The sequence below is a fragment of the Mirounga angustirostris genome, unplaced genomic scaffold (genome assembly GCF_029215605.1).
Source record: "Mirounga angustirostris isolate CCGP_5_RB_7025 unplaced genomic scaffold, mMirAng1.0.hap1 SCAF_18, whole genome shotgun sequence".
NCBI lineage: Eukaryota > Metazoa > Chordata > Mammalia > Carnivora > Phocidae > Mirounga > Mirounga angustirostris.
This window is the reverse complement of record NW_026991726.1, coordinates 928,395-941,689: the sequence shown is the minus strand read 5'-3', so window position 1 is coordinate 941,689 and position 13,295 is coordinate 928,395. Positions and strand designations below refer to the sequence as shown.

Genomic DNA, 13,295 nt, shown 5'->3' with positions numbered 1-13,295 from the left:
GGCAGAGGCGGAGCCCAGGCGCGGGCTCTCAGCTCGGGGTGGCCATAAACCGTGATCCGCGGCCCAGTCGGGCCCCTGCTCCTCCGGCAGGGACCCAACAAGCGGCAGATCCGGGGAGACTCACCTTCCTCCCCCGGGAGGAGCCGCGCGGGAGTGCACCGCAGGGATCTGCTGGGTTTGGAGACTCCAGACCGGGTCGGGTGCCAGAGATAGAAACGCGCGGTCACAGGCCGGTTGAGCACGGAGTGCGGCCGGAGACCGGGGAGACGGGAGTGACTGATGGCTTTTCTCTGGGGGCTCACTGAGGAGTGGGCCCGAGTTCTCGGCTCCTCTGGGGCGGAGATTGGGAGGCCGCCATCTTCACTCTCCGCCTCCAAAGCTGTGCGGAAAGCTCACAGGGAACAAAAGCCCCAGAGAGCAAACCCGAGCAGATTACTTAGCCGGGAGGGGGCAAGGGCGGAGCAATTCCGCCTCCAGCAGAGACATTTGGAAACCACGGCAACAGGCCCCTCCCCAGAAGATCAGCGAGAACAGCCAGGCAAGACCAAGTTTACCGATCAATGAGAACGGCAGAACTCCAGCGCTAGGGGACTACTGCACATAGAATTCACGGCTTTTTTACCATGATTCCTTAGTCTTTTAAAGTTAATTTTTTTTTAACTGTCTTTTTGTCTTTTTATTTCTTTTTGAATTTTTCTTTTTCCCTTTTTCAAACAACATCTTATCAATCCCTTTTTTTAAAAAAAACATTTTTATTTTTCATTTTTAGAGTCATATTCTATCCCTTCATAGTAGTTACCCATATTTTTGGCTTATATATATAAGTTGTTCTCTCTTTAAAATTTTGAGATAGTTTCTTCTAACAGATTAAAATATACCCTAAATCTCTAGTATATGGTGTTTTCTATTCCCCTGCCTGATCACATCCTCTCCTTTTTTTTTTCTTTTTCTTTTTTCTTTTTTTAAATCCTCTTTCTTTTTTCAAACAACTTCTTATCAATTCCTTTTATAAATTTTTTTATAATTTCCATTTTTACAGTCATTTTCCATCCCTTCATCATATCAACCCTTATTTTTGTACATATATGTTTTTCTTTCTTTAAAATTTTGGGAGACACGTTCTTCTAAAAGACCAAAACACACCCCAAATCTAGTGTGTGGCACTGATCTATATACCATATAGATCATATTTGATCACATTCTGGTTTTTCTTTTGTTGTTGTTGTTTTTTTTTGTTTGTTTTTGTTTTTATCTTTATCTTTTTCTTTTTTTTTCTTTTTCTTTTTTCTCTCTTTCCCCTTCTTATCCCACTGCTTCAGGTCTTTTCTGATTTGTTTAGAGTATATTTTCTGGGGACGTGGTTACTCTGCTAGCATTTTGTTCTCTCATTAATCTATCCTCCTCTGCACAAAATGACGAGACGGAAAAAATCACCTCAACAAAAAGAACAAGAGGCAGTACCGACTGCCAGGGACCTACTCAATACGGACATTAGTACGATGTCAGATCTAGAGTTCAGAATCATCACTTTAAAGATACTAGCTGGGCTTGAAAAAAATATGGAAGTTATTAGAGAAACTCTTTCTGGAGAAGTAAAAGAGCTAAAATCCAACCAAGTAGAAATCAAAAAGGATATTAATGAGGTGCAATAAAAAATGGGGGTGCTAACTGCTAGAATAAATGAGGCAGAAGAGAGAATCAGTAATATAGAAGATGAAATGCTGGAAAATAAAGAAGCTGAGAAAAAGAGAGATAAACAACTACTGGATCACGAGGGCAGAATTCGAGAGATAAGCGATACCATAAGACGAAACAACATTAGAATAATTGGGATCCCAGAAGAAGAAGAAAGAGAGAGAGGGGCAGAAGGTATAATGGAGCAAATTATAGCAGAGAACTTCCCTAATTTGGGGAAAGAAACAGGCATGAAAATCCAGGAAGCACAGAGAACCCCTCTCAAAATCAATAAAAATACGTCAACTCCCCGACATCTAATAGTAAAACTTACGAGTCTCAGAGACAAAGAGAAAATCCTGAAAGCAGCTCGGGAGAAGAGATATGTAACCTACAATGGTAGAAACATTAGATTGGCAACAGACCTATCCACAGAGACCTGGCAGGCCAGAAAGGACTGGCAGGATATATTCAGAGCACTAAATGAGAAAAATATGCAGCCAAGAATACTCTATCCAGCTAGGCTGTCATTGAAAATTGAAGGAGAGATAAAAAGCTTCCAGGACAAACAAAAACTAAAGGAATTTGCAAACACAAAACCAGCCCTACAGGAAATCTTGAAAGGGGTCCTCTAAGCAAAGAGAGACCCTAAAAGCAACATAGACCAGAAAGGAACACAGACAATATACGGTAACAGTCACCTTACAGGCAATACAATGGCACTAAATTCCTATCTTTCAATAGTTACCTTGAATGTAAATGGGCTAAATGCCCCAATCAAAAGACACAGGCTAACAGACTGGATTAAAAAACAAGATCCATCGATATGCTGTCTGCAAGAGACTCATTTTAGAACCAAAGACACCCCCAGATTGAAAGTGAGGGGGTGGAAAACCATTTACCATGCTAACGGACACCAAAAGAAAGCTGGGGTGGCAATCCTTATATCAGACAAATTAGATTTTAAACCAAAGACTGTAATAAGAGATGAGGAAGGACACTATATCATACTTAAAGGATCTATCCAACAAGAAGATCTAACAATTGTAAATATCTATGCCCCTAACATGGGAGCAGCCAATTATATAAGGCAATTAATAACAAAAGCAAAGAAACACATCAACAACAATACAATAATAGTGGGGGACTTTAACATCCCCCTCACTGAAATGGACAGATCATCTAAGCAAAAGATCAACAAGGAAATAAAGACTTTAAATGACACACTGGACCAAATGGACTTCACAGATATATTCAGAACATTCCACCCCAAAGCAACGGAATACACATTCTTCTCTAGTGCCCATGGAACATTCTCCAGAATCGATCACATCCTAGGTCATAAATCAGGTCTCAACCGGTACCAAAAGATTGGGATCTTTCCCTGCCTATTTTCAGACCACAATGCTTTGAAACTAGAACTCAATCCCAAGAGGAAAGTCGGAAAGAATTCAAATACATGGAGGCTAAAGAGCATCCTACTGAAGAATGAATGGGTCAACCAGGAAATTAAAGAAGAATTAAAAAAATACATGGAAACCAATGAAAATGAAAACACAACTGTTCAAAATCTTTGGGATGCAGCAAAGGCAGTCCTAAGAGGAAAGTATATAGCAATACAAGCCTTTCTCAAGAAACAAGAAAGGTCTCAAGTACACAACCTAACCCTACACCTAAAGGAGCTGGAGAAAGAACAGCAAATAAAGCCTAAACCCAGCAGGAGAAGAGAAATCATAAAGATCAGAGCAGAAATCAATGAAATAGAAACTAAAAGAACAGTAGAACAGATCAACGAAACTAGGAGCTGGTTCTTTGAAAGAATTAACAAGATTGATAAACCCCTGGCCAGACTTATCAAAAAGAGAAGAGAAATGACCCAAGTCAACAAAATCATGAATGAAAGAGGAGAGATCACAACCAACACCAAAGAAATACAAACAATTATAAGAACATATTATGAGCAACTCTATGCCAGCAAATTAGATAACCTGGAAGAGATGGATGCATTCCTAGAGATGGATCAACTACCAAAACTGACCCAGGAAGAAATAGAAAACCTGAACAGACCTATAACCACTAAGGAAATTGAAGCAGTCATCAAAAATCTCCCAACAAACAAAAGCCCAGGGCCAGATGGCTTCCCAGGGGAATTCTACCAAACATTTCAAGAAGAATTAATACCTATTCTTCTGAAACTGTTCCAAAAAATAGAAACGGAAGGAAAACTTCCAAACTCATTTTATGAGGCCAGCATTACCTTGATCCCCAAACCAGACAAGGACCCCATCAAAAAGGAGAATTACAGACCAATATCCCTGATGAACATGGATGCAAAAATTCTCACCAAAATACTAGCCAATAGGATCCAACAGTACATTAAAAGGATTATTCACCATGAACAAGTGGGATTTATCCCTGGGCTGCAAGGTTGGTTCAACATCCGCAAATCAATCAATGTGATACAGTACATTAACAAAGGAAAGAACAAGAATCATATGATCCTCTCAATAGATGCAGAAAAAGCTTTTGACAAAGTACAGCATCCTTTCTTGATCAAAACTCTTCAGAGTATAGGGATAGAGGGTACATACCTCAATATCATAAAAGCCATCTATGAAAAACCTACCGCAAATATTATTCTCAATGGGGAAAAACTGAGAGCTTCCCCCCTAAGGTCAGGAACACGGCAGGGATGTCCACTATCACCACTGCTATTCAACATAGTATTGGAAGTCCTAGCCACAGCAATCAGACAACAAAAAGAAATCAAAGGCATCCAAATTGGCAAAGAAGAAGTGAAACTCTCACTCTTTGCAGATGATATGATACTTTATGTGGAAAACCCAAAAGACTCCACCCCAAAACTGCTAGAACTCATACAGGAATTCAGTCAAGTGGCAGGATCTAAAATCAATGCACAGAAGTCAGTGGCATTCCTATACACCAACAACAAGAGAGAAGAAAGAGAAATTAAGGAGTCGATCCCATTTACAATTGCACCCAAAACCATAAGATACCTAGGAATAAATCTAACCACAGAGACAAAGGATCTGTACTCAGAAAACTATAAAATACTCATGAAAGAAATTGAGGAAGACACAAAGAAATGGAAAAACGTTCCATGCTCATGGATTGGAAGAACAAATATTGTGAAGATGTCAATGCTACCTAGAGCAATCTACACATTCAATGCAATCCCCATCAAAATACCATCCACTTTTTTCAAAGAAATGGAACAAATAATCCTAAAATATTTATGGAACCAGAAAAGACCCCGCATAGCCAGAGGAATATTGAAAAAGAAAAGCAAAGCCGTTGGCATCACAATTCCGGACTTCAAGCTCTATTACAAAGCTGTCATCATCAAGACAGCATGGTACTGGCACAAAAACAGACACATAGATCAATGGAACAGAATAGAGAGCCCAGAAATGGACCCTCAACTCTATGGTCAACTAATCTTCGACAAAGCAGGAAAGAATGTCCAATGGAACAAAGACAGTCTCTTCAACAAATGGTGTTGGGAAAATTGGATAGACACATGCAGAAGAATGAAACTGGACCACTTCCTTACACCACACACAAAAATAGACTCCAAATGGCTGAAAGACCTCAATGTGAGACAGGAGTCCATCAAAATCCTAAAGGAGAACACAGGCAACAACCTCTTTGACCTCAGCCGAAGCAAATTCTTCCTAGAAACATCGCCAAAGGCAAGGGAAGCAAGGGCAAAAATGAACTATTGGGACTTCATCAAGATAAAAAGCTTTTGCAAAGCAAAGGAAACAGTTATGAAAACCAAAAGACAACCGACAGAATGGGAGAAGATATTTGCAAATGACATATCAGATAAAGGGCTAGTATCCAAAATCTATAAAGAACTCATCAAACTCAACACCCAAAGAACAAAGAATCCAATTAAGAAATGGGCAGAAGACATGAACAGACATTTTTCCAAAGAAGACATCCAAATGGCCAACAGACACATGAAAAAGTGCTCAATATCGCTCAGCATCAGGGAAATCCAAATCAAAACCTCAATGAGATATCACCTCACACCAGTCAGAATGGCTAAAATTAACAAGTCAGGAAACGACAGATGTTGGCGGGGATGCGGAGAAAGGGGAACCCTCCTACACTGTTGGTGGGAATGCAAACTGGTGCAGCCACTCTGGAAAACTGTATGGAGGTTCCTCAAAAAGTTGAAAATAGAGCTACCATATGATCCAGCAATTGCACTACTGGGTATTTACACCAAAGATACAAAAGTAGGGATCCGAAGGGGTACGTGCACCCCGATGTTTATAGCAGCAATGTCCACAATAGCCAAACTGTGGAAAGAGCCAAGATGTCCATCGATAGATGAATGGATAAAGAAGATGTGGTATATATATACAATGGAATATTATGCAGCCATCAAAAGGAATGAGATCTTGCCATTTGCAACGACGTGGATGGAACTGGAGGGTATTATGTTGAGTGAAATAAGTCAAACAGAGAAAGACATGTATCATATGATCTCACTGATATGAGGAATTCTTAATCGCAGGAAACAAACTGAGTGTTGTTGGAGTGGGGGGTGGGGTGGGAGGGATGGGGGGACTGGGTGATAGACACTGGGGAGTGTATGTGCTCTGGTAAGCGCTGTGAATTGTGCAAGACTGTTGAATCTCAGATCTGTACCTTTGAAACAAATAATGCAATATATGTTAAGAAAAAAAAAAAAGAAGAAGAAGAAGGTAGCGGGAGGGGAAGAATGAAGGGGGGGAAATCGGAGGGGTAGACGAACCATGAGAGATGATGGACTCTGAAAAACAAACAGGGTTCTAGAGGGGAGGGGGGTGGGAGGATGGGTTAGCCTGGTGGTGGGTATTTAGGAGGGCACATTCTGCATGGAGCACTGGGTGTTGTGCACAAACAATGAATCATGGAACACTTCATCTAAAACTAATGTTGTAATGTCAGGGGATTAACATAAGAATAAAAAAATTAAAAAAAAAGAGAAAACAGAAATGCTTAAGTGTTATATATATATATGCAGTTTTCACAATATTAATGGAATTACCTGACAGGGTTTAAATAGAAAAGAAATATAAACAAAAACAAATATTTCAATTTTATATTTTGTAAATAACAGTCTTAGCCAACACAGAGATTACCAAGTCCATTTGTAAGCAATACAAGAAAATGAACAGTGTCCACCTAACTCATGTTTAGAAAGATCTTTTTTCCATTGCTTTAGTTCTAAAAATCCTGATAACATTTTCCAAAAATCATTTTAGGACAAGGCATAACATTTTATGGAAACTCTTTCTCAACCTACCACAAAATTCTTAAATAGATGGGCTGGAATATTCACACATCTTGCACATCATCAAATGTGATCTCTTCTCCCTCAGGTTTTACCCACCATATACTCATGGTTTCATTTATACACTCAACTAGACCATAACATCTTGTGATCTGAAGCTATGCTCCATACATGTTACCCAAAGACAGGATTTTTTGGGGAAAAACTCTCAAAATAAATAAGGTTTTTAAAATAACACAAGGAGTATACCTATATCATCTGTTAAATTTGGTAAATCACTACCGCTGAACTGAAACTGTTAAATTATGTTATATAATAGTTAGTACATATTTACCTAGTACACAATTATTCAGTAGAATTTAAAAGTACTTTAGTCGTTGCTATGGTATATACTTAAAGACAAGTGGTTCTGCATGTTCAAACATTAAACAAGTCTGCCAGGGCTGACAATAGGCATATGGTAGATGACACACTTAATTAACTAAATCGATGACTAAGTAGAATCTTAACCAATAATGCCTAAGGTATAAGAGCACACAGAGAAAAACACTGAGAAGAGAAAATAATTTATGTGGAAAGTTTTTTTGATCAACAGTGACATGTGGAACAAATTTAATTTTGTATCTTATTTTTAAACTGTCCATTTCACTGATATCCTCTGATTTTGCATCCTTTCTGCAATACAGGGCTCAAATAAAAGGCTTGGCTACTTATCTGGCCGAAAAGATAGGATTTATAGGAGATACGGGGCTTAAAATTCAGAATGTCAGATTAGCACTGAACAGAGGGTATTGAGCAAAGAGTGACAAGCATCTTGCCAGCAGCGAACTGTAGATGTCATTACAATTCAGACTATGGAGAAAGAAAAAAAATTAAAGGCAGTAGAGGGACAGTGCATACTGAGATACTGACACAAGGTCTAAATGACTTGTAAATAAAATATGCACCCATCCCACACTTTTTTTAAAAGAAAGATTAAAAAAGCATATATAATAATATTCACCAACAATACTGAAATTTAATGCATGTTGTTGAATACTGAGGGAACAGTTTCAACTGGAAACTTTAAATGTACTCCAAGATCAAAGGACTTCATAATCTAGGTCAGGATTGCTGACAAAATCACTTTTCAATAATAAAAGATAAAAGATCCCAACAGAAAAGAAGACACCTGCCGTATCAGAATCAGAAGGCATTAAGTCCATTCTAGGTCAAGTAACATTCAGAGAAAGCTCTCTGGCTTTGTTCTATGCTCTTGGAGGAATCCCTGGACACTTCAGTGAATAGGTGGGATACTTCTTGATGGATTATGTATACCTTTCAAACAGTAATGTGCATATATACTCTTCCTCCCAACCACACCAGTTCCCTTGACTCTCAGTGCCCCCCTGCAACCTACCATACATAAAAATGGCTTGGGGAGCTTTAAACATAGATCCCCGAACCCTAACCCAAATCTACTTAATCAGAATTTCCAGGGGTGAGCCCTAGGAAGCCAAAGCTTAACAGCCCCCAGAGTGAGTCTCAAATCTCGGTCAGTCTGACACAGCTCTGTGGACACGTGCTGGGAACCATCACCCCAGACATCCTCCCAACCTTGTAGAAGAAACCGCTGCCTTTGCAATCAAATGTCTGAGTCTCATCCTTTAACTAGTTTTGGATTAAGAAAATGATTCAGACTCAGAAACATGTTAATGCTAAGTCTCGTCAAAGGAAACAATATCATGACTGTAAGTTCTTCGAGAATTCAAGAACTGTGCCATTTACTGTCCTAAGCAGGATAAGGGAGAGAAGTTTAGGGAAGATTTGTGGTTCAGAGCTATAAAAGCACCACGAACAAATAACGCTGCTGGAAGCTGGCCAGGCAGGGTGGGACAAAATCTCACAGAAGGTTCCATGATTCATGCACTTTCTTAACATGTTTATAGCAACGAGGGGCTCGACAAGATATTTAGCTGGTGAATTATCACCTTTTGATTAATCTCCTGGAAAGGTAATCTTTTAACTGTAACCTTTATGATAAACCCAAAGCTTATAACACATGTTTGCTATAGGAAATTTTAAGCTGTAAATGAATTCTCCAGCCTTGCAGTACTAATATACTACTCTAAACATTATTTGGTTCCTTGTGGGTTGGAAGGCTTCAAGCTGTTCAGATCTAGCTTTCTCTTGCATTCTGTATGAAATTATAAAGAGTTTATAGCACATTCTGATCCAAACCACAAGAAGTTGAGATCTCCATTGGGTTCCAGCCCTTATTTTATAAATCAGAACTTCCTGCTAGGCTCCATGGTGTCCTTCATGAAGCCCATTTAAGTTATCTGATCCCTAAACATCAAAGGTTTCCATCCATCTACAGCAAAACTTGCTAAATAAATTATCTAAGACAATAAGAGAGGATATTTTGAGTCACTTTGGCTTATTCAGTATGACCTGATACATGGTGAGAACTTGATAAATGTTTTTTTAAACTTAATCTATCAACAAGTAAATGTAATATAAATAAAGGAGAGAAAAATACAGTAGGAGAAAGGATGTGGTAAAAAGAGACAGAAGAAATAATTGATGAAAATTAATGAATCATAAGATTTAGAAATATATCTCATTTAGCGCAGAGGTGAAGCCTGGTGATCTGTGAGCTAAATCTGCCTACAGATAGGTTTTGATAGGTCTGCATGGTATTAAAAAGTTGTCTGTTTTTTGGCCAACTCTCAAAAAAGAAAAAAAATCCAGGAGATTTCACAGTGAAATTGTCAACAACAACAAAAAAACTCCCTAAAACAGGTAACTTTTTTTTTAAACCCAAAACACTGGAAACCCAAGTCACCCTGGGCCCCCATATTCCCTCAAGTGCAGCTGAGTTGTAGCTCCTTGGTGGGATGTGTCCTCACTCATCACAGACCTGGGGTCACCTCACTTACGCGTTTGCCCTTAAACCTGACCAACCTCCCTCATGCCATCACTTTTCTGAGTCCTGTCAGCATTTGAGCTTTTCATCTGATCTCTCCTAGCTCCTTTTCCTGACATGTAAAGAACTGGTATCCACAGGTAAAATGACACAACTGTAATACCTGAACACTTCCCAGCACTTCTAATTCCTGGTTCAATGCCCTCTACCTATAGCAGTCTTCAGCAGGAAGGGATAGGGAATAAGTGTCAAAGAAACAAAACCTAAAGGGTCAATGCCAAAGAGACAATTCCCACTTTCCGCTTCCGTTGGTCATTACACATGGATGATAGTCCACCTCACATAGCTACAGTAACCCACTGGGCATCTGCACATCTCACAGCAATTATCATTCCAGTCCTTGTTCTCACTGCCTCTCTGCAGAACACTCACGAACAGGATTCGGTTCCACTTAGTCACCCAGATAACTCCTCCCAGAGGCTCTGGCAGGCTGAAGACTTTCTACTAAAATGCCTTCCTGTACAGAGACTGTCTCCTCACCATTGTTCCTACCATCGACATCTTAAACATGAGAGTCTGAGTTGAAAATAAAAACACTTTCTGCAAAGTTTAAGTTATAGGAGATGGAACATTCCTTAATCAAATGCCTTTTTAATCAATTGCACTAGAAATTAAAATGTATTTTCTCTTCTCTAGTTCATTTTTTATTTAAAAGAAACTATTGATTTAAGTCCAAGAATCTATAGTTGAGCAAAAAGAAAAATTTAACCAACATAGGATTATACAAACACTGGATCAAATTTCAATCAATTACTATCCAAGGAGTTTTGAATGGGAATAAACAAATTATTTCACTTCTAAGTGAAAGCTTTATAGATCTGACATGAAAATGCTTATTGCCATAGTTAATAGAAGCTTTGCAAATTAGTGTCTATATAGAGAGAAAAAAAAAATCATAAAAGCCAGAGACATTTTCGGGAGGAGAAAAAGACAGTAGCTGCCAGCACTCAGACAATGATTTTCCTGTGCAGTTTTAGTCCTCAAATTAAGCTATCTTGTCAGTAATTGATTTAAACCATGAGTCCCAAGAACTGGTTTAAATCTTGACATCTAAAAATGGATACTAAAATCTTTTTTCCTAAAAGATTCTAGATACTGAAAGAATTCTTGGCTTTAATGAGCTGTTGCCATTTCATTCAATCAACCAGTGTTTTATTTATAGAATAGCTACCATAGGCAAGGAGCCCTGTGGGGTACATAAAAATGAAGCAGACAAGTCCCTGGAATGGAGCAGGGAAAGAGAACATGCCGAGTATGACAAGGCAGTAAGCAGGGGCTGGGATAAATGCGGTGGCACCATGCGCTATTACAGCTCACTCATTTATGCATTTGTGCATTCATTCATGCAACACATATCGGGTGCTTCCTCTACCAGGAACAATTCTAGAAGCAGAGGAACATGGCCCCCACTCTCATGAAGTTATGGTCCAAAAGAGGAGAGAGACAATGATCAAATATAATCACATCTATGCACGGAGGACAGATGCGCAATTCTGAGGAGGCACTGAGGATGGTGATCTGGCCTGGTCAAGAAAAAGCAGTTGACCAAGGCAGCTTTGGCCTGAACTATTATGAAGAGTTCCCTGGGCACAGAATGAAACCACAAATGCAAAGGTGCTGTGGGCCCCAGGTGCGTAGGGAGCACTTGGGACTGAAAGAAAACTAGTGGGCCTAGAGCAGAAATAACACGAGTCATGCTGGATGAAGCTGGGGGACAGGCAGGGCCCAGATCATGAGGGGCTCTTCAGGCCATGGGAAGGATTTTGGCTTTTATTTGGAGAGCAATGAGAAGACACCTGAGGGTTAAGAAGGGAGCAGTGGGGTCAGATTGAATTTTGAAAAGATGAATCACTTTGCTTACTTGATTTGAGAACAAATATGGCAGGAAAAGAAGAGCAGAATGATTCAGGAAACACATGATGTTTGTTTAGATAATGGTGGTCAAAATAAGCGAGTTTATAGATTTGAAATATTTAGGCAATAAGATAGTCAACACTGGTGATCATTGTTTTAAGAAAGGGGCAGGCAAAGGAGAAGTATCAATGAGAGATGACTGCTATGTATGTGGCACTGGATGGAAGGTGGTGCTAGTCCCCGAGAGAGCAAACACTAGAAAAGAGCAGGTCTGGGGGGAAGGGAAGAGAGATCATGAGAGTGATCATGGATATGTCGGGTCTGAATAGCAGGATGCAGCTAGGTAGATGGGTCTGCAGGTAAGAGGTGAAATATATGTGTGGGTTTCATCTGCATAGAGGTGGTCACCAAAGCCACAGGAGTAGGAGAGATTGCAGAGGGAGAACATATAAAACGAGAAAAGGAGAAGGCGTGGGGCCAACCCTTGAGGACTCTGACATTTAACGGCTTAATAACCATCAGAGAGATAAAGAACTACTTGAGAGCTAGGAGGAAAACCAGATGAGCATGGCACCACGGAAGCCCTGGCTAGACTGTCTTCTAAGAAGTGACATGGTCAGTGTCGAATGCTGCTGCAAGGTGAAGTAAGATGGTGGATCTCGTGACACTGGCAAGGGTGTGTGTGTGGTGGGGGAAGCTAAAGCAAATCTGAAATGAGTCGAGTGTGACACGGAAGCAATGAAATAAACCCATCTTCCAAAGCGGCTCAACTGGGTGTGGAAGACAGGACGGGAGAGCAGGGCAAATGGACATGAGTCTGTGTGGAGGTTGTTTTTGGTATGTATGTATGTATGTATGTATTTATTTATTTATTAAAGATTTTATTTATTTTTTAGAGAGCGAGCGAGCGAGAAACAGCATGAGAGGGGAAAGGGTCAGAGGGAGAAGCAGGCTTCCTGCTGAGCCGGGAGCCTGATGTGGGACTCGATCCCAGGACCTTGGGTTCATGACTCGAGCCGAAGGCAGACGCTTAACCATCTGAGCCACCCAGGCGCCCTTGGTTTTTATTTTTAATAGGAGAAAATGAAGAGTGTCTAAAAGCCTGCAGAAAGGGTTTCTTTCCTAGGGAAATGTCAGCTATGAAGGGCAGAGAGAGGGAAGGAGGATGATGCTGCTGAGGAGGGCGCTGGGGTACGTTGCAAGGACAAGTGGAGGTACTGGCCTGGGAGGAAAGGAAGGTAAAAATGTCTCTATTGCAACATGAGGGAAGAAGGAAAGGGTGGGAGGAGATGGTTGATACCTAGAACAGAGAGCCCTGTCAGATGTGAAGTCGATGGTGAGGCCACCAGCTAAAAAGAGTAGAAAAGATCTGAAATGGATCAGTGAAGAAAGAAGGAGAGCAGAGTGAGAAAAAAAGGGCTGTGTACAGATCATCTGAGGTGGGAAATCAGTAAAGCACGGAGGACTGTGATGATGACTTTTGTGTAG

The 13,295-nt window shown here is 40.2% G+C and overlaps 1 protein-coding gene across 1 annotated transcript in view; it reads right to left on the bottom strand.

The window, feature by feature from the left end:
- Positions 1-13,295, bottom strand: part of LOC135363088 (alpha-mannosidase 2-like) — a 153,633-nt gene that overhangs the window by 15,280 nt on the left and 125,058 nt on the right. The gene's annotated exons all lie outside the window — the stretch shown is intronic.